Here is an 18,205-nt window from a genome sequence, read left to right on the forward strand (position 1 = left end):
TTTGTAATTTTAGTAGAGTTGGGGTTTCACTATATTGGTCAGGCTGGTCTCGAACTCCTGACCTTAGATGATCCATATGCATCGGCCTCCCAAAGTGCTGAGATTAAAGGTGTGAGCCACCACGCCCGGCCTTTTTTTTTTTTTAATTGGTACATTATACCAGGGTTTATGGACATTATAGAAAGGGCCTTTAAAAATGGTTACTAATCAATGGATATTATAGAAAAACAAAGACGGGCCAGATGTTTCAAACTCAGTGTTTATTTTAACACAATCAAGCAAAAATCTGGGTATCATTATCCCTTCTCAACTCTGAGTACATAATCAACACATAAAGCATGATGGTATCTGTATTGTGATGGCTAAATGAATGACTGACATTGTTAGTATACAATTATCATCCCCAAATGTTTATTAAATGCTGATATATTGGTGGAGCTGTGATCAGAGCCTACATAAAGCAAATTAATAAGCAGGTAACCACCCAGGCATCATTCACTACCCAACATTAACAGCAATGTTAATAAGATATACAAAATAATGATGTTAGTCTAAGAGGCAATTTTTAGAAATTACTTGGCTGATTCTGTCATACCATTAGCTTCTAAGAAAATGATAATTTTGACATTAAAAGGGATAAAAAATGGAGGCCACAGTTTAGATATCCCTCAAGGCCATCTATCCATACTCATGTAGCCAACACTTAAGTCATCCTGATTTTCCCAAATGCTAGCTCTATTTATAAATGAAACACAAAATATAAGCTTTACATCCTTGTCAACATGATTCAGTGAAATTAAACCAATTAGCTGTAGACAAATAAGCTTAAACAGCTCTGCTTGCCTTAAAAAGAACATTAATGTCCAAAGGCCAGTCATGAAAAAAGTCAAAATACTTGCTCCTTTAATGCTCTATAAACTGTTCCATAACTGCCACAAACAGGACGTTTTACCATATTTTATTTCAGGTCTCCTTGTTCTCCAGCTGTTCCTTTGTGCACGATAAATTTCTACAGTTAGTTTCTTTTATTTTTTTCATCTGTTATGTTTATTATTCAACAAAGCAAATAAAGTCATGGCTTAAGGGGGAAAATATTTGAAGTAAACAGGGCAATATTATTTGTGCAAGTTGCCTTATACAAGAAATTCCAAAAAAACAAACATTCAAAGTGAATGTGCACACTACACACGATTTCCAGTGAAATTGTGCCAGTGACAGAAAATGTTCTGACAATAAACTATTGTTGATATGGGGGATAGTTGAATAGATATTTTCCCTAGGAACAATTTTAAAATTTGATCTGTTTTTAACACAGCAAAACAATTAAATCATAACCAATTATGTCAGCCATAATGGGATGAATTCAAAGGGCATAGTTTGAATTTAAATTGGTATACATTAAGTGATATATTCATAAATCCATAAATTGATAAAATTTCATGTATGTAAAGTGATCTACATTAACAATTAAGTAATGTAATATAAAATTCTGGCTGGGCGGAGGTCCATTTTTCTCCTTAAAATAGGAGAATGACTTTTGGGAAGGTGGATGACAATGAAGAACTTTCCTAAACATGGCAGCCGGTTCTCAGGCAGATCAATTTCAAGTAAGAGTATGTATGGGATTTGAGAACCTAGAAATTGATTCCCTTAAAACCATCTTTGCTCACATGACCCTTGGAAAGTCTTCAGGTATCCCCAGGAGTACTCAAGTTTGAAGACCACTACTAGTTTGAAGACCACTACTATTAAGAACCAAATAAATGGCCGAGCGCGGTGGCTCACCCCTGTAATCCCAGCACTTTGGAAGACCGAGGCGGGCGGATCAGGAGATTGAGACCATCCTGGCTAACACGGTGAAACCCTGTCTCTACTAAAAATACAAAAAATTAGCCAGGCGTGGTGGTGGGCTCCTGTAGTCCCAGCTACTCGGGAGGCTGAGACAGGAGAATGGCGTGAATCTGGGAAGCGGAGCTTGCAATGAGCTGGGATCGCGCCACTGCACTCCAGCCTGGGCGACAGAGTGAGACCCTGTCTCAAAAAAAAAAAAAAAAAAAAAAACCAAACAACCAAACTTCCTTGACATCTAAAAACACCAGGCATATACTCAGTAACAATTATTATTATGCTGAGAAAGGCCAACTGTCATTTATAGGCAGAGATAGATAGATATAGAACATAGAGAGATACAGAAATAGTTAACAATAATTTTTCTACACCCATATAGTAGATTGTGGCATTTTAAATTCCCATGTCTCAGAAAGAATGCAATAATTAAATCATTTTACTAATCCCATAATTATCTTTATGTTTTTCAACAAGGGGGGAGTGGATCTGGGAAAGGCTTCAAGAGTGATCTAACTTGAGTGGCACACACCTGTAATCCCAATACTTTGGGAGGCCAAGGTGGGAGGACTGTTTGAGCACAGGAGTTTGAGACCAGGCTGGGCAAAATAAGGAGACCATGTCTCTACAGAAATTTTTTTAAAAAATTATTGGAGCATGGTTGCATGTGCCTGCAATCCCAGCTACTTGGGAGGCTGAGGTGGAAGGATCACTTGAGCCTGGGAGGTTAAGGCTGCAGTGAGCTCTGATCATGCCACTTCACTACAGCCTGGGCAACAGAGTGAGACCCTGTCTCTAAAAAAAAGAGAAGAGTAGATGTTTGCCATGATGGAGTGAGGGATTAAGTTTATTTCAGCGGACAGAGGAGAGAGAGAAAGGGTCCAAAGACAAAGGACAACTTAGTGTAGCTCAGTTTGTCTGGAGTGAAGGATGGGAGAAATATGGTCAAAAATCAGTCTAGCAAGGCAAAGAAGAGTCAGAGCATATGCTAAGATCTAGTGTTTCTCTTGAAGAAGTTGGTGCTTCATGACGCAGGCAACAAAAGCTATTTAAAGCTTTGGCGCAAGCTGAGACTCTAATAAGAAAAGCTTGCCATCAGAAAAACGGGAAAACCAAAAAGCAAGGTCTCAAACTAAGGCAGTTAGCTACAGGGTTAGAGAAAGCAGGAGTGACAGTAGGGATGTTAGGGATATAAAAGAATCAAGGTTTGGCTACTAGGTGGATGTCGGGAGTGAGAGAGAAGGAGCCATGGGGAATGGTCCAGGTTTTTGGGTTGGTTATGATGTCAGGATTGTGCTTGACTATCACAGTTGGCAACACAATCTATTGCTATTCTGCAGATTTGTGATGCCTCTCCTAGCTTTCTGTGCAACCTTCTCTAGAATGGCTTTTCATCCTCGTGCTTGTCATCCTGTTAATGTAAGATGCATGTGCTACTTTCAGCATCACATTGGTCCAGGCTGGATGAAGGGAAGGGTTGAAGGGCCAAAGGCAGAGACAGCCCTTTTAAAAAGAGCCTTCCTGGGCCAGGCAAGGTGGCTCATGCCTGTAATCCCAGTATTTTGGGAGGCTGAGGTGGGTGGGTCATCTGAGGTCAGGAGTTCGAGACCAGCCTGGCCAAAATGGTGAAACCCCCATCTCTACTAAAAATACAAAAATTAGCTGGGGATGGTGGTGCATGCCTGTGATCCCAGCTACTTGGGAGGCTGAGGCAGAAAAGTTGCTTGAACCCAGGAGGCGGAGGTTTCAGTGAGCTGAGATCACACCACTACACTTCAGCCTGGGCAACAGAGTGAGACTCCATCTCAAAAAAAAAAAAAAAAAGCCTTCCTGGATGTCCCACCCACGTCATTATGATATGCAGTAGCCTGAGAAGTTTGCTTAGCTACCCCTAGTTGCAAGGGAGGTTCTTTATTTTTTGGTTGTTGAATTATTTTATTTTTTATGTGTCTTTGTTTACTTATTATTTTTTAAAATAAAAAATTGCATATATTTCCAAGAAAGTTTTTAAGCTGAATAGATTGCTTCTCTGAACTAAAAGTGATTCTGTTAGTGAAGAATGGATACTGAGTGGCCAACAACAGCGTTTCCCACAGATCGTTGTGGAGATGCTAGTTTCATGCTCTGAGACAGGAAATATAGGATGAGTAGCAGGCCTCAGTGGAAAGACAACAAATTCAGTTATGGATGTGTTGCATTTGAGGTTACTATGAGTTATCCAGCTGAGATATTCAGTTGAACAAGCACGACTAATGATAATCTGGGGTGGGGGGGTTCTTGACCTATAGATGAGAGTTGGCCCTTCTCAATAATAATTGTTACTGATTATGTGTTTGATTTTTTTTAGGTATCAAAGCAGGTTGGTTATTTGGTTCTTAATAGCAGTGGCCTTCAAACTAGAATATTCCTGGGAGTACCTGAAGACTTTCCAAGGGTCATGTGAGCACACAGTTCTAAGGGAATCAATTTCTAGGTTCTCAAATTCCATACATACTCTTACTTGAAACTGATCTGCCTGAGAACTGGCTGCCACATTTAGGAAGGGTCTTCATTGTCACCCACTTCCACAGAACTCCTTCTCCCACTTTAGGGACCTCTACCAAGCCAGAATTTTATATTACATCACTTAACTATAGATTTGTTGTAAGAAATCGCATTATTTTCTTGTTTTATAATTTATTATAAAAATGAAAAAATCGGCCGGGCGCAGTGGCTCACGCTTGTAATCCCAGCACTTTGGGAGGCCGAGGAGGGCGGATCACGAGGTCAGGAGATCGAGACCACGGTGAAACCCCGTCTCTACGAAAAATGCAAAAAATTAGCCCGTGGTGGCGGGCGCCTGTAGTCTCAGCTACTCGGAGAGGCTGAGGCAGGAGAATGGCGTGAACCCAGGAGGCGGAGCTTGCAGTGAGCCGAGATTGCGCCACTGCACTCCAGCCTGGGTGACAGAGCGAGACTCCGTCTCAAAAAAAAAAAAAAAATTAAAAATCCTATTACCTCTACATAATGACTTTATGACTTTTAGCAATCTACTTTATAACATATTCTTCATAATTTAATAAATTTAAATTATTAAATTTAAATTTAATGGTTTTTGTAATGTTCCTTAAAATCCATATCAACATATTTATTAGAATTGGAAACTGAAGTCCTTCTGAAGAATGTAAGCCTAATGTTGCCTTTGCCAATCAGGTTGGATGGCAAACATTTTCCACAGATTCGGTGAGCTAAATCTGTTGTCTTAGGTCATCAAAGTTTTGACGTAAAACATATTGAAAACATGTGAGAAGATAGAAATAATTTTATTAAAAATTCTGAATTGGCTAAGGTACATTAAAAGACAGAATTTTTATTTTCCCAACCCCTTTGAATATATCTTACTTTAGAAAATGCCTTTGAGCCAAAAATAACATACATATTTAATAACCATTTGATAAGTCTTGGCAAGCCTTTCTTGGAGAAAACCCTGATACCTGGATAAAAACCTCTTTTGCAAGCCAGGTGGTTTCCAACTCTTTTCTTCTATCAAAATTGAAGACAAGCTTAATCAAGTTGTCATTTGCTAGAACATGAAAAATAATGTTATGATAGATCACTAGGTGATTTTTGACATAAAATTTAGAATGAGTTGAAAGGATTGACTGATTTTTGTTTCAGCAAAACCTTTTCTATCCCCATTTATTCACATAAGCAAGATTTCTTAGCCCTTACATTTATAAAATGAAAACAAAAATGACGTCAAATCATTTTCATATTATTGATAAATACTATTCATGGATAGACATAAGAACTAATTTTAAAAACAAAGCACATTCATCTCATAAAGAGATGCACTCCCAACAAAAATTTTCTTTTATGTTTAATAATTATCTATCAAGTGTCAGCATGTTGATCTGTTTTGATCAACTGTGTATTAGCAATTGTAATGGCAGAAAATGTTAATTAGAGCATTATGGGCACATAAAGTAAAAAATGTTCAATGTATATACACAATTGTGCAGATCATACAGTGTGGTGATCTATAAAAGATTTTTAAGCATAGAATGATACTACATTTGGATAAATTTATGTGGAGGAGGTAGAATGGAGTTAGCAGGGGACAAAGTGAAATTTTTGACTGCTAAAAGCAACTTCTTGTTCAGATCTTTTAAAACCATATACTTATGAGTATCAAACTTCTAGGGCAGCAGTCCTCAACCTTTTTGACACCAGGGACCGGTTTGGTGGGAGACAATTTTTCTGTGAATCGGGGGAGGGGATAGTTTCTGGATGATTCAAGTGCATTACATTTATTGTGCACTTTATTTCTATTATTATTACATTTTAATATATAATGAAATAATTATACAACTCACCATAATGTAGAATCAGTGGGAGCCCTGAGCTTGTTTTCCTGCGACTAGACAGTTCCATCTGGGGTGATGGCAGACAGTGACAGATCATCAGGCATTAGATTCTCATAAGGAACTTGCAACCTACATCCCTCGCATGCACAGTTCACAATGGGGTAGCACTCCTATGAGAATCTAATGCTTCATTCTGTACTTCTGGAATCAGGAATAAAATGTGTGAAGCAGTACATAATTTTACAAAATCTTTTTTTTTGTGACAGAGTCTTGCTCTGTCACCCAGGCTGGAGTGCAGTGGCGTGATCTCGGCTCCCTGCAAGCTCCACCTCCCAGGATCACACCATTCTCCTGCCTCAGCCTCCCTCGTAGCTGGGACTATAGGCGCCCGCCACCATGCCCAGCTAATATTTTGTATTTTTTTTTTAGTAGAGACGGGGTTTCACCGTGTTGGCCAGGATGGTCTCGATCTCCTGACCTCGTGATCCGCCCGCCTCGGCCTCCCAACTTCTTTTGTATTTTAGTAGAGATGGGTTTTCACGGTGTTGCCCAGGCTGGTCTTGAACTCCTGAGCTCAGGCCATCTGCCCTCCTCAGCCTCCCGAAGTGCTAGCATTACAGGCGGGAGCCACTGCCCTTGGCCAATTTTACAAATTCTTTTAAGGCAGCAGAGCAAAATGTAGTTTGAATACCACTACCATATCCCGTTGTCATTCATGGCCCTTCGTTTTTTATTTTTTTATTTTTTTTAAGACAGGGTCTAGTTCTGTCACCCAGGCTGAAGTGCAGTGGCGTGATCATAGCACTGAAACCCTGAACTCCTGGACTCAACTGATCCTTCTGCTCCAGCTCACCTGCAATCACCACCTTGGGCTGGGACTATAGGTGTGTGCCAGGCTAATTAAAAAAAAAAAAATTTTTTTTTTTGGCTGGGCACCGTGGTTCATGCCTGTAATCCCAGCACTTTGGGAGGCCGAGGCAGGCAGATCATGAGGGCAAGAGATCGAGACAATCCTGGCCAACATGGTGAAACCCTGTCTCTACCAAAAATACAAAAATTAGCTGGGCATGGTGGCGCATGCCTGTAGTCCCAGCAACTTGGGAGGCTGAGGCAGAAGAATTGCTTGAACCCGGGAGGCAGAGGTTGCAGTGAGCCAAGATCGCACCACTGCACTCCAGCATGGCGACAGAGCGAGACTCTGTCTCAAACAAAAAAAATTTTTTTTTGTAGAGACTGGCCTTAGTGATCTTGCCTTAGCCACACAAATTGCTGGGATTACAGGCGTGAGCCATGGGGCCCTGTTGAAGCTGGACCTTTAGATGCCCCTGAACACAAGTCCCCATGTCAGTTTGCCATGCTCAACATACACATCACACTTGTGTGCCTGGTTCCTCTTTCAGAGCTGGGGTCAGTGCCCAGGCTCCACGCTTTCCCTAGGAGGGGATATTATTGTGGCAAGCCCTTTTGGGGCTCCCCAGGAGCTGATACTGAAGGCATTCTGAGACTATGAGAACTAACCAGATAGCTGGAGAGAACCCTGGATGACACTCCACAATGGGGACTTAAGGCTTAAGTCTTCTGGTGACATTGAAGACTATGTGACATCAAAGGCCAGAGAAGAGGTTGGGAGGATTCAGGAGCTTTGAAAATGGAACCCAGCAGCCATTGAGTCGAGGCTTTGAGGTCTGCATAAGCAAAATGATACTGTTTGGCACAACTCATTTCTTTAAAAAAGAAAGACAAAAATGTTTTTAGCATACAGAAAAATATGGAGGATATTATGGGAAGTATCCATGTTCTACTCACCATAATTGGATGTCATCATTTTGCTATATTTGCTTCAGCTCTTCCCAATGAACTTCTAACTGTATCAGCAATATATCAGAAATGTTTTAGTTTAGGAAAACATGATATTATGGTGTGAAAGAAATTTTTAAAAATAAAAGCAGGCACTGCTCATCGTATCCTTGAAATTTACCAGTTTCTGGTCCTTGGTCGTGTGGGTTTCATAATAATATACAGTTGAAACTTTCTATGTTTACGTTATGACTACCTTGAAGTTTGAAATCCTTGAAGTATCATCAGTATACTCAAGAAACTCCTTTCTAGGTTACCAGTTCAAATTTGGCTCGAAATCACTTGAGTGGCTGAAAAATAATTACAATTCCTCATGTTCACCGACATCATAAAGACTATCATTAGAGTAATTTAGACATCATCTGTTTCCAAAATTTTATCATGAGTTCCACTCACTGATCCAGACAACCACACATCTATCATCAAATAAATGTGAAAGTGGGTGTTAAGTTGAGCCTACACATGGCTCAGTTCACTTGTCTACTTGGCATCCTCTTAGGACTTATGTGTTCAGTATGTGTGGTCGTAGTTGGCTGATACTGTGAGAAGCAGATGCCACGTCCCTTTCAACGAGAATCAAAGGATTTCATACTTGTGATCAGGACCCACAGGAAGAATTACATTTTTTATTGGCTCAGTAGATAAACATACACATTATATTTAAAAAGCATATATATATATATGCTTTTCTTTTGGTTTTACTTGGTTGAATTGTGTCCCCCCAAAATGCATATTCACCTGGAATCTCAGAATGTGGCCTTATTTGGAAATAGGGTTATTGCAGACATAATTAGTTAAGATGAGGCCATACTGAAGTGGAGTGGGCCCTCAGTCTAACATGACTGTTGTCCTTATAAGAAGAGGAGAAGAGACACAGAACAGACACACACAGGGAAGGGCACGTGGAGAAGAGGACAGAGATTGCAGTTACACAGCTGCAAGCCAAAGAAGACCAAGGATTGCCAGCAACCACCAGAGGCCAGGAAGAGGCAAGGAAGGGTTCTCCCCTGGAGGCTTCAGGGAGAACACGTCCCTGCCAGCATCATCCAGTTTGTAGTATTTTGTTATGGCAGCCCTAGGACACTATATATATATATATTTATTTTTTTCTCTCTCTCTCTATCTTTCTTGTGTGTGTATACATTAGAATGTTTCCCCAAAATAACGCTTACCTATATTGTTCACAATACATTTTGATATTTTATTTCTGGGTAGAGTCCACTCTATTTTGTTCAATTTTTTAAAGATTGGGCTATGAAAAAATCAATTTCATTAGGATGCTATGTTCTTTTCAATAAATCTGCAGGATGGAAAACACTAGATGCTCCTAAAGGAAAGAGAGTACATTATATATTGAAAAATACCTAAAGTGTTTAATAATTAATGCAAAAAAGGCATCAATGCCACTTGTCTTATATTGGCATCATTACTACATTAAATAAAAGTCCCCCAGGCTGGGCGCGGTGGCTCACACCTGTAATCCCAGCACTTTGGAAGGCTGAGGTGGGTGGATCACGAGGTCAGGAGATTGAGACCATCCTGGCCAACACAGTGAAACCCTGTCTCCACTAAAAATACAAAAAATTAGCCAGGCATGGTGGCGGGTGCCTGTAGTCCCAGCTACTTGGGAGGCTGAGTCAGGAGAATGGCGTGAACCCGGGAGGTCGAGCTTGCAGTGAGCCGAGATCAAGATCGTGCCACGGCACTCCAGCCTGGGCAACAGAGCGAGACTCCGTCTCAAAAAAAAAAGTCCCCCAAAGAGCTGAAGGGTTAATGTGCTTTCCAAAAATATGTGAATATTTATGTGTCATGATACAGGGACTCTACAGATAACAGATAGGAAACCCACTTTCTATTCAACTCAGTGACACCTGAAATTGCATTAATAGAGCTGTGTATAACTGTGTATCTCTAAGTTTTAAAGTCAGAAAAACTGACTTTTAGCTAGGTGCCACTAGTCACTTAGACAAATGACTTTAGGTGAAATTAATAAGTATCTCTGAGCTGCACTTTTCTCATCTGAGAAATAGTGATAATAATACTGTATACCTTGCATCATATAAAGTGCTCAGCAAAGTGACAGGCATGGAGAAAGTGCCCAATATTTAGGAGTTGTCTTCTATTCTCCATTTATACTGATGGGTTCAGAGAAAGGGACAATGGAAAGATTATGAGGATACCAGCTTCTGAAAAGAGACAGGAGGAGATGGAAATGAAGATGCCTTGGAGATCACAACAGACCGGCCAGAAGCGGTGGCTCATGCCTGTAATTCCAGGACTTTGGGAGGCCAAGGCGGGTGGATTGCCTGAGGTCGGGAGTTTGAGACCAGCCTGGCCAACATAGTGAAACCTCATCTCTACTAAAAATACAAAAGTTAGCCAGGCGTGGTGGCACACTCCTGTAATCCCAGCTACTTGGGAGGCTGAGGCAGGAGAATCACTGGAACGCAGGAAGTGGAGGTTGCAGTGAGCTGAGATCACACCATTGCACTTCAGCCTGGGCAACAGAGTAAGACTCCGTCTCCAAAAAAAAAAAAAAAAAAAACCAGATTACAACAAACACCACAGAAATACAAAGTCCCAGGAGTTGGAGTTGTAACAGTAAGAACTGGTAATATTATATGTGTTTTTAATTTCTATTTCTAGTTTGCCAGATTTTGTCCTAGGTTCAGCTAGTCATCAGCTTTTCTATTTGTTTCTGCATTAGTATAAAATACAAATATTAAAGTACGAAATAAGCTTTTATAGTGAAGCAATCCAAATATACAATGGCTTGAATAAGACAGCAATATAAATCTGTCACCTAACAGTCCAGAATTAATCAGGTCAGTACCAGTGGGATGCTCTGCCATGCTCAATAAGTGTCTTGTCTTTCCCAAAGCTCATCTCCCAGGCAGCAGGAAAGGGGAAAGGGCGGGGAGCACACACCCCTTCCTTTTGCGGGGCACTACAAAGAGACAGAAGTTACTTCTATTCACATTCCATCAGCCAGAATTTACTAACATGACAATACTAAACTGTAAGGGATGCTGATAGATAGATTTGATACTGTGTCAGTCATTGTCCCTTAATGGATTTTAGTGGACAATTAGTCTTTACCACAGTCCCTCTCTCTTGCTTTCCAAATATGCATACTCTTCTCACATACTGAACACATTCACTCCTTCCCTGAAGGAGACAATCCAAACACCCTTCCAGTGACTAAAACCGACTCAGAGTCCAAGATCTCTGGGTGGTGTGCCATCCTCTCCAGCAGGGCTGGAAGTGGATCTTTTGGTTTGCTGGCCCATAAATGAATAGAAAAGTGTTCTGTTCTCCACCCCACGTCCAAAATACAATGGAGAAGTAGGAACGGGGTAACTTCCATAGGTATTTCATTTAGAAAAGCAAAGAATGGGAAGCGCATGGCAGTCATTAGTTAATGAGAATTATGAATTCCTGCTAGGTGGAAATAGGGAAAACTTGAGTCCTGGCAATGAAGTGAGGTCCTTGATTAGGCCCTAGATCTGCTTCCTGGAAGGAGCATTCCTGTCCAATTTCCTCCACAGCTCATGTCTTTGCTCTGTTGGTCCACTAGCCTCACTGAGGCTAGCCTCACTGAGAGTGTGCCCTTCCTGTGGCAGACAATCCTGTTAGTGCAACATTAAAGGCTTGGGTTGCTTTAAAGGTCCAAGAACGTATGGATCTGACACCCTGGGGAGGTACTCTTCCTGAGACTGCTACTAGAGCTGTGAGTTCAAGAATGCAGCTTTGCAGCTGTGTTGCAGTGGTCAGGAAGCTGGAATCAAGGCATGACCATTGCTGCTCAACTGCCCTCCACACCTAGGAAGCTGAGAACAGGAACTGGGACATTGCTGCAGAAAAAAATGACCAAAACATTGGCAGCAATATGGCCTCCATCTCATTTCTCCCTTCTGCTTCTCACAAGATTCATGTACTGGGCAGAGTACAATGCATATCCAGAACCCAAGCCGTAAGGGGGTTTGGAAAGATCATTTTTAGATGTCCAATCTTTCTAATCAGAAGGAGGAGGAGTTGCATGTTGAGGCAGCCAACTCACAGTCTCCATCACAAGGTTTATAAAGGAGTGTCTATTTTGATAAGTAATTTCACTGTGAGTTTCAGTGATGTTGATTTAGGAGATCTTGGTGTCCAGTTAGAAAGACTTATTTCCTGTAACTTGGGGGAAAAGTGGTTTTGTTTTGTTTTGTTTTCTGGAAAATCCCAGAGCCCCTTTGTGAATGCCAGCATGCAATAGTTGATGCCCCCAAGGCCTCCAGCAAGGGCAGGCAATATAGACTGTGCCAACACAACTCTCAAGGGCCAGCATTGACTGAAATGGCAAAATAGGGAAGGGATTAAAGAGACCCTGGCACTTTCTCGTCAATCTAGGGACAAATGAGAACTTCTTGGACCTACTCTGGGGCTGAACTGGAGTCATTTGCTTTTTTCCAGATTAATGGCAAGATGACAAATGGCATGTTCTGATTTTGTAGCCTTAATAACACCATCTCCCTGTAATAAATATAGTATCATGACTGTGGTGGCTGGTGCTATTGGCACAATGACTCACTGTGAATGCTGTTATTAACATCACAACCCTTTACAGTGAAATCTGGGTAAAGTAGTTGCCTATTTGTCACTGTAAAGTGGCAATATACCAAACGGTAATTTTGTAGGCTGAAAGGGGGAAAAACTTAACTCAACTTCCTGTGCACCTTACCATTAACCATGGTTTGGACTTAAGGAATTATTGGACTCATTTGCTGTTTATTTCTCATGAGCCACATTTAAACAATGAAAACAAATCTGATTGTTAGTACTATGCCTTAAGAAATTTCCTGCAACACCATAAAATTGTATAAATGATAGGTTATGTATAATAAAAATACCGTCTTTTTTTTGGCTTACTATCTGTAAGTGTTTTGAATCTAGAATGAGGATTTCTTCGTAGTAAACTATTTGGTGAGACTCTGCAGTTTGTTATGCTCTGAGTAACTGATTCTCTGACTCTCTCTCTTTAACATACACACACCCCCCCCACACACACACAGATGCACAAACACACCTTTTATCTTTATCTAGTTTTGGGAGGCAAATATGACTTGATAGTTAAGGTTTGAACTTTGGAGTTAAGCTCCATTGTGGCCTTGTTCTGAGACTTGAAAGTTATTTAACTCCTCTGAGCTTCAGCTGGCTCACTAACAATTATTGTTATAGCACCAGCCTCTTGTTGTTGAGGAACTACATGAGCTAATGTCTGCAAAGTGCTTAGCTCAGAGCATGGCATATAGTAAATGCTCATCAAATGTGATTCTTTTTATTTTTAGCCATGTTGTGAAATGTTATTGTAATAGACTTGTGTTTAAATTTTTAAAGAGTTCATTTTGGAGGAAATGGCATGAGTAATAAGCATATGTTATTTATCAAAGCACTCGTAACTATATCATGACAAAATAACAGAAAAATGGTGTTTACTATCAGCACCAAAGTTCAAGTCTGTATTTTATAGCTTAACTTCGATGCTTAAAGAGCAGCATCAGCTCTTTTAGTATATTGTACTTATATTAACTATATTAAAAAGTACATTACATAATTTATAACTTGGCGATAAAAATGTGTAACCTATATGCAAGGGGGCAGAATATGAAATAGTAAAATAATTTTTAGGTACTATAAGGGTTTTCTGCAGGAAAAGCAGTTGCAAGGCTGGTTGCAAAGCCTGCATATTAAATGCAGATCTTTTTGTCCCTTACCCTGAAGCTGTGGAAGAGATCTTTTCAAAGGGGATCCAGGAAGCAACTATAGAGAAAAGAGCCATCTATTCCTAAGGAACTTAATCCTCTCCACCAAAAACCACAGGGGTGGCAGAAATGGCTCTTCTAAGCATGATGTGAGCACAGATCCAAGATTCAGGAAGACAATAGGAGCATGAGAGCTGATAATTAGAGTGAACAACAGACACCCAGGAAGAGACCGGATGTCTACCGAGCCTGGTAGTAGGGATGGACGAGAGGGTGCAGAGAGCCAGAAAGGGGTCACTGACCTTGTGGTACTGGAGCCAAGGTGCGTTTCCTTGGAAGATCGTCTTCAGGTGTTGGTGGACACAGAGAAATCGCTGGTTTGAGAAGGCAGAGCAAAGAACAAAAAAATTACAGAACAGATCAGGAGTCCAAAAATCTTCAGGACCTGACAGCGAAGGATCCTGCAATCAGTGACGGGTTTAATACTGTATATGAATGAACACAAATGCCAGCAGTGACAGGAAATGCGAAATAATAGCCCTGCAGTTACTATGGTCACCTGATGGAAGGCAAAAAGCCTAAGGAAATTGCAGGGAGAATCTTGCAAAGTCAGGACTACTTCAAAAGAGTAATCTGGCAAGGTCAGGCCTAGAAGTGGGGAAAGGGTGAGGCTAGAAACTGTGACAAAGACAAGGCTCTGGCCCTGCTCACCTGGGACTGGAAACATTTACCAGTTCTTTAATGAGAAAGCATGTACGGACTGCATGGTAACCACCCCTGCTTGTTACTCCTTAAAAATAGCAGGACACGAATATTTATCCAGGCTAAGAGCAGGGCAAATCCGTAGCGTGGCCTGGATTCTTCCCAATTAATCTCTTTATACTCTCAATCTCCAACATAAAGAATTCTATTCAGTTGTTATTAAAGAGGAAACTGAATGAAAATAAATAACTGAATCTCAATAGACCAAGAAGACCATTTGCTTGAAAAAATAGCCTGGTTAAATTGCAGTTTTAATAAGAGTGCATGTTTTGGAGTCAGCCAGATTCAGGTCTGAGACCTATCTCCAGCACTAAGTGGAGGACTGTGAGCTCATTAATTAAACTCTACTGGCATGAATTCCTCCTGTGAAAATTGGGAACAATGATGTCAATTTTGCAGGTTTAAAAATTTTTAAGATTAGGCTGGGTGCAGTGGCTCATGCCTGTAATCCCAGCACTTTTGGGAGGCCAAGGCGGGCAAATTACCTGAGGTTAGGAGTTCGAGACCAGCCTGGCCAACATGGAGAAACCCCGTCTCTACTAAAAATACAAAAATTAAGATGGGCGCCGTGGCTCATGCCTGTAATCCCAGCACTTTGAGAGGCCCAGGCGGGCGGATCACGAAGTCAAGAGATGGAGACCATCCTGGCCAACGTGGTGAAACCCCGTCTCTACTAAAAATACCAAAAAAAAAAAAAAAAAAATTAGCTGGGCTTGGTGGAGTGTGCCTGTAGTCACAGCTACTTCGGAGGCTGAGGCAGAAGAACCATTTGAACCTGGGAGGCGGAGGTTGCAGTGAGCTGAGATGGTGCCACTGCACTCCAGCCTGGCGGCAGAACAAGACTCCATCTCAAAAATAAATACATACATACATACATACGTACATACATACATACATACAAATTAGCTGGGCATGGTGGCATATGCCTGTAATCCAGCTACTCAGGAGGCTGAGGCAGGAGAATTGCTTGAGTTCAGGAGACGAAGGTTGCAGTGAGCCAAGATGGCACCACTGCACTGCAGTCTGGCCAACAGAGTGAGACTCTGTCTCAAAAAAAAAAAAAAAAAAAAAAAAATTAGATTAAATGGACTTACACAAAAAAAATCATTTGGAATGAGGTAGGTGGCCAATACGTGTTAGTCTCTTTTCTCTTGATTTTGACGTTGCCAGAAACACAGACTCAGGTGTAAGTCTGATGGGCACCCTGACAGGTGTGACCATGGGCCAAGTATCGCTAAGTTGTGCAGGCTTCCAAAGGGACTGCGAAGGTCTCTGGAGTCAAACTGCCTGGGACCAGAACCACTCCATCATTTTCTGACCTGGGAGGAGTTACTTACTCTCTCTGTGGCTCGGATTTCTTACCTATCAGAGAAGATAGCAATGTCCACTCACAGGGGTTTTTGAGTGCTAAGTGAAATAATCCACATAAGGCATTTGGGATGATCTGAGACGGGCAGGACTGAGGTGAAGTCCATGGAGACAAAGTTCCAGGGATGTTAAGATAGTCATCTCTGGAGTTGCCTAGCTAGGTGTTGGTCAAAGGTAGCACCAGAGGGCAGCATGGTGATTGCAAGGCCCCTCCCAGACTCCGTGGATGATTTTAAATTAGTCATAGTAGCCTTTCAAAGAGCCTTTGTGACATAAGTACAGAACCTGGGAATGGCCCCTTCTGCTCAAATATAATTATGCCATCCAACTTGGTAGAGCCAGCCTCTGTGGCAGCCCACTCCCCTAAGGCTAGCTTTGGATGTGTAGCCTTTACTTAAAATTGTACCTTTTAAGTTTTTTTCTGTCTGCTTTTTATTATTATTATTATACTTTAAGTTCTAGGGTACATGTGCACAACGTGCAGGTTTGTTACATATGTATACATGTGCCATGTTGGTTTGCCACACCCATCAACTCATCATTTACATTAGGTATTTCTCCTAATGCTATCCCTCCCCTAGCCCCCTAGCCCCCAACACGCCCTGGTGTGTGATGTTCCCCACCCTGTGTCCAAGTGTTCTCATTGTTCAATTCCCACCTATGAGTGAGAACATGTGGTGTTTGGTTTTCTGTCCTTGTGATAGTTTGCTTAGAATGATGGTTTCCAGCTTCATCCATGTCCCTGTAAAGGACATGAACTCATACTTTTTATGGCTGCATAGTATTCCATGGTGAATATGTGCCACATTTTCTTAATCCAGTCCATCACCGATGGACATTTGGGTTGGTCCCAAGTCTTTGCTATTGTGAATAGTGTCGCAATAAACATATGTGTGCATGTGTCTTTATAGTAGCATGATTTATAATCCTTTGGATATATACCCAGTAATGAGATGGCTGGGTCAAATGGTATTTCTAGTTCTAGATCCCTGAGGAATCGCCACACTGACTTCCACAACGGCTGAACTAATTTAGACTCCCACCAACAGTGTAAAAGTGTTCCTATTTCTCCACATCCTCTCCAGCATCTGTTGTTTCCTGACTTTTTAATGATCTCCATTCTAACTAGTGTGAGATGGTATCTCATTGTGGTTTTGATTTGCATTTCTCTGATGACCAGTAATGATGAGCATTTTTTCATGTGTCTGTTGGCTGCATAAATGTCTTCTTTTGAGAAGTGTCTGTTCACATCCTTTGCCCACTTTTCAATGGGGTGGTTTTTTCTTGTAAATTTGTTCAAGTTCTTTGTAGATTCTGGACATTAGCCCTTTGTCAGATGAGTAGATTGCAAAAATTTTCTCCCATTCTGTAGGTTGCCTGTTCATTCTGATGGTAGTTTCCTTTGCCATGCAGAAGCTCTTTAGTTTGATTAGATCTCATTTGTCTATTTTGGCTTTTGTTGCCATTGCTTTTGGTGTTTTAGTCATGAAGTCTTTGCCCATGCCTATGTCCTGAAAGGTATTGCCTAGGTTTTCTTCTAGGGTTTTTATGGTTTTAGGTCTAACATTTAAGTCTTTAATCCATCTTGAATTAATTTTTGTATAAGGTGTAAGGAAGGGATCCAGTTTCAGCTTTCTACATATGACTAACCAGTTTTCCCAGCACCATTTATTAAATAGGGAATCCTTTCCCCATTTCTTGTTTTTGTCACGTTTGTCAAAGATCAGATGGTTGTAGCTGTGTGGTGTTATTTCTTAGGCCTCTGTTCTGTTCCATTGGCCTCTATATCTATTTTGGTACCAGTACCATGCTGTTTTGGTTACTCTATCCTTGTAGTATAGTTTGAAGTCAGGTAGCATGATGCCTTTAGCTTTGTTCTTTTGGCTTAGGATTGTCTTGGCTATGCAGGCTCTTTTTTGGTTCCATGTGAACTTTAAAGTAGTTTTTTTCCAATTCTGTGAAGAAAGTCATTGGTAGCTTGATGGGGATGGCATTGAATCTATAAATTACCTTGGGCAGTATGGCCATTTTCACAATATTGATTCTTCCTATCCATGAGCATGGAATGTTCTTCCGTTTGTTTGTGTCCTCTTTTATTTCATTGAGCAGTGGTTTGTAATTCTCCTTGAAGAGGTCCTTCACATCCCTTGTAAGTTGGATTTCTAGGTATTTTATTATCTTTGTAGCAATTGTGAATGGGAGTTCACTCATGATTTGGCTCTCTGTCTGTTAATGGTGTATAGGAATGCTTGTGATTTTTGCACATTGATTTTGTATCCTGAG

At 41.0% G+C, this 18,205-nt stretch overlaps 1 long non-coding RNA gene across 2 annotated transcripts; it reads right to left on the bottom strand.

The window, feature by feature from the left end:
- Positions 1-6,063: 6,063 nt before the first annotated feature.
- Positions 6,064-16,055, bottom strand: LOC131381844 (uncharacterized). 2 transcript variants are annotated; one of them, XR_009210832.1, is made up of 6 exons: positions 15,917-16,055; positions 15,454-15,597; positions 14,095-14,166; positions 7,998-8,056; positions 7,710-7,876; positions 6,064-6,258 (listed from the first exon to the last, which is right to left on the bottom strand). It is a non-coding gene; the product is annotated as an uncharacterized LOC131381844 (long non-coding RNA). The 2 variants fall into 2 exon arrangements; XR_009210833.1 differs by having other exon boundaries at positions 15,450-15,597.
- Positions 16,056-18,205: the final 2,150 nt, after the last annotated feature.

The sequence above is a fragment of the Hylobates moloch genome, unplaced genomic scaffold, assembly GCF_009828535.3.
Source record: "Hylobates moloch isolate HMO894 unplaced genomic scaffold, HMol_V3 SCAFFOLD_2, whole genome shotgun sequence".
Lineage (NCBI taxonomy): Eukaryota > Metazoa > Chordata > Mammalia > Primates > Hylobatidae > Hylobates > Hylobates moloch.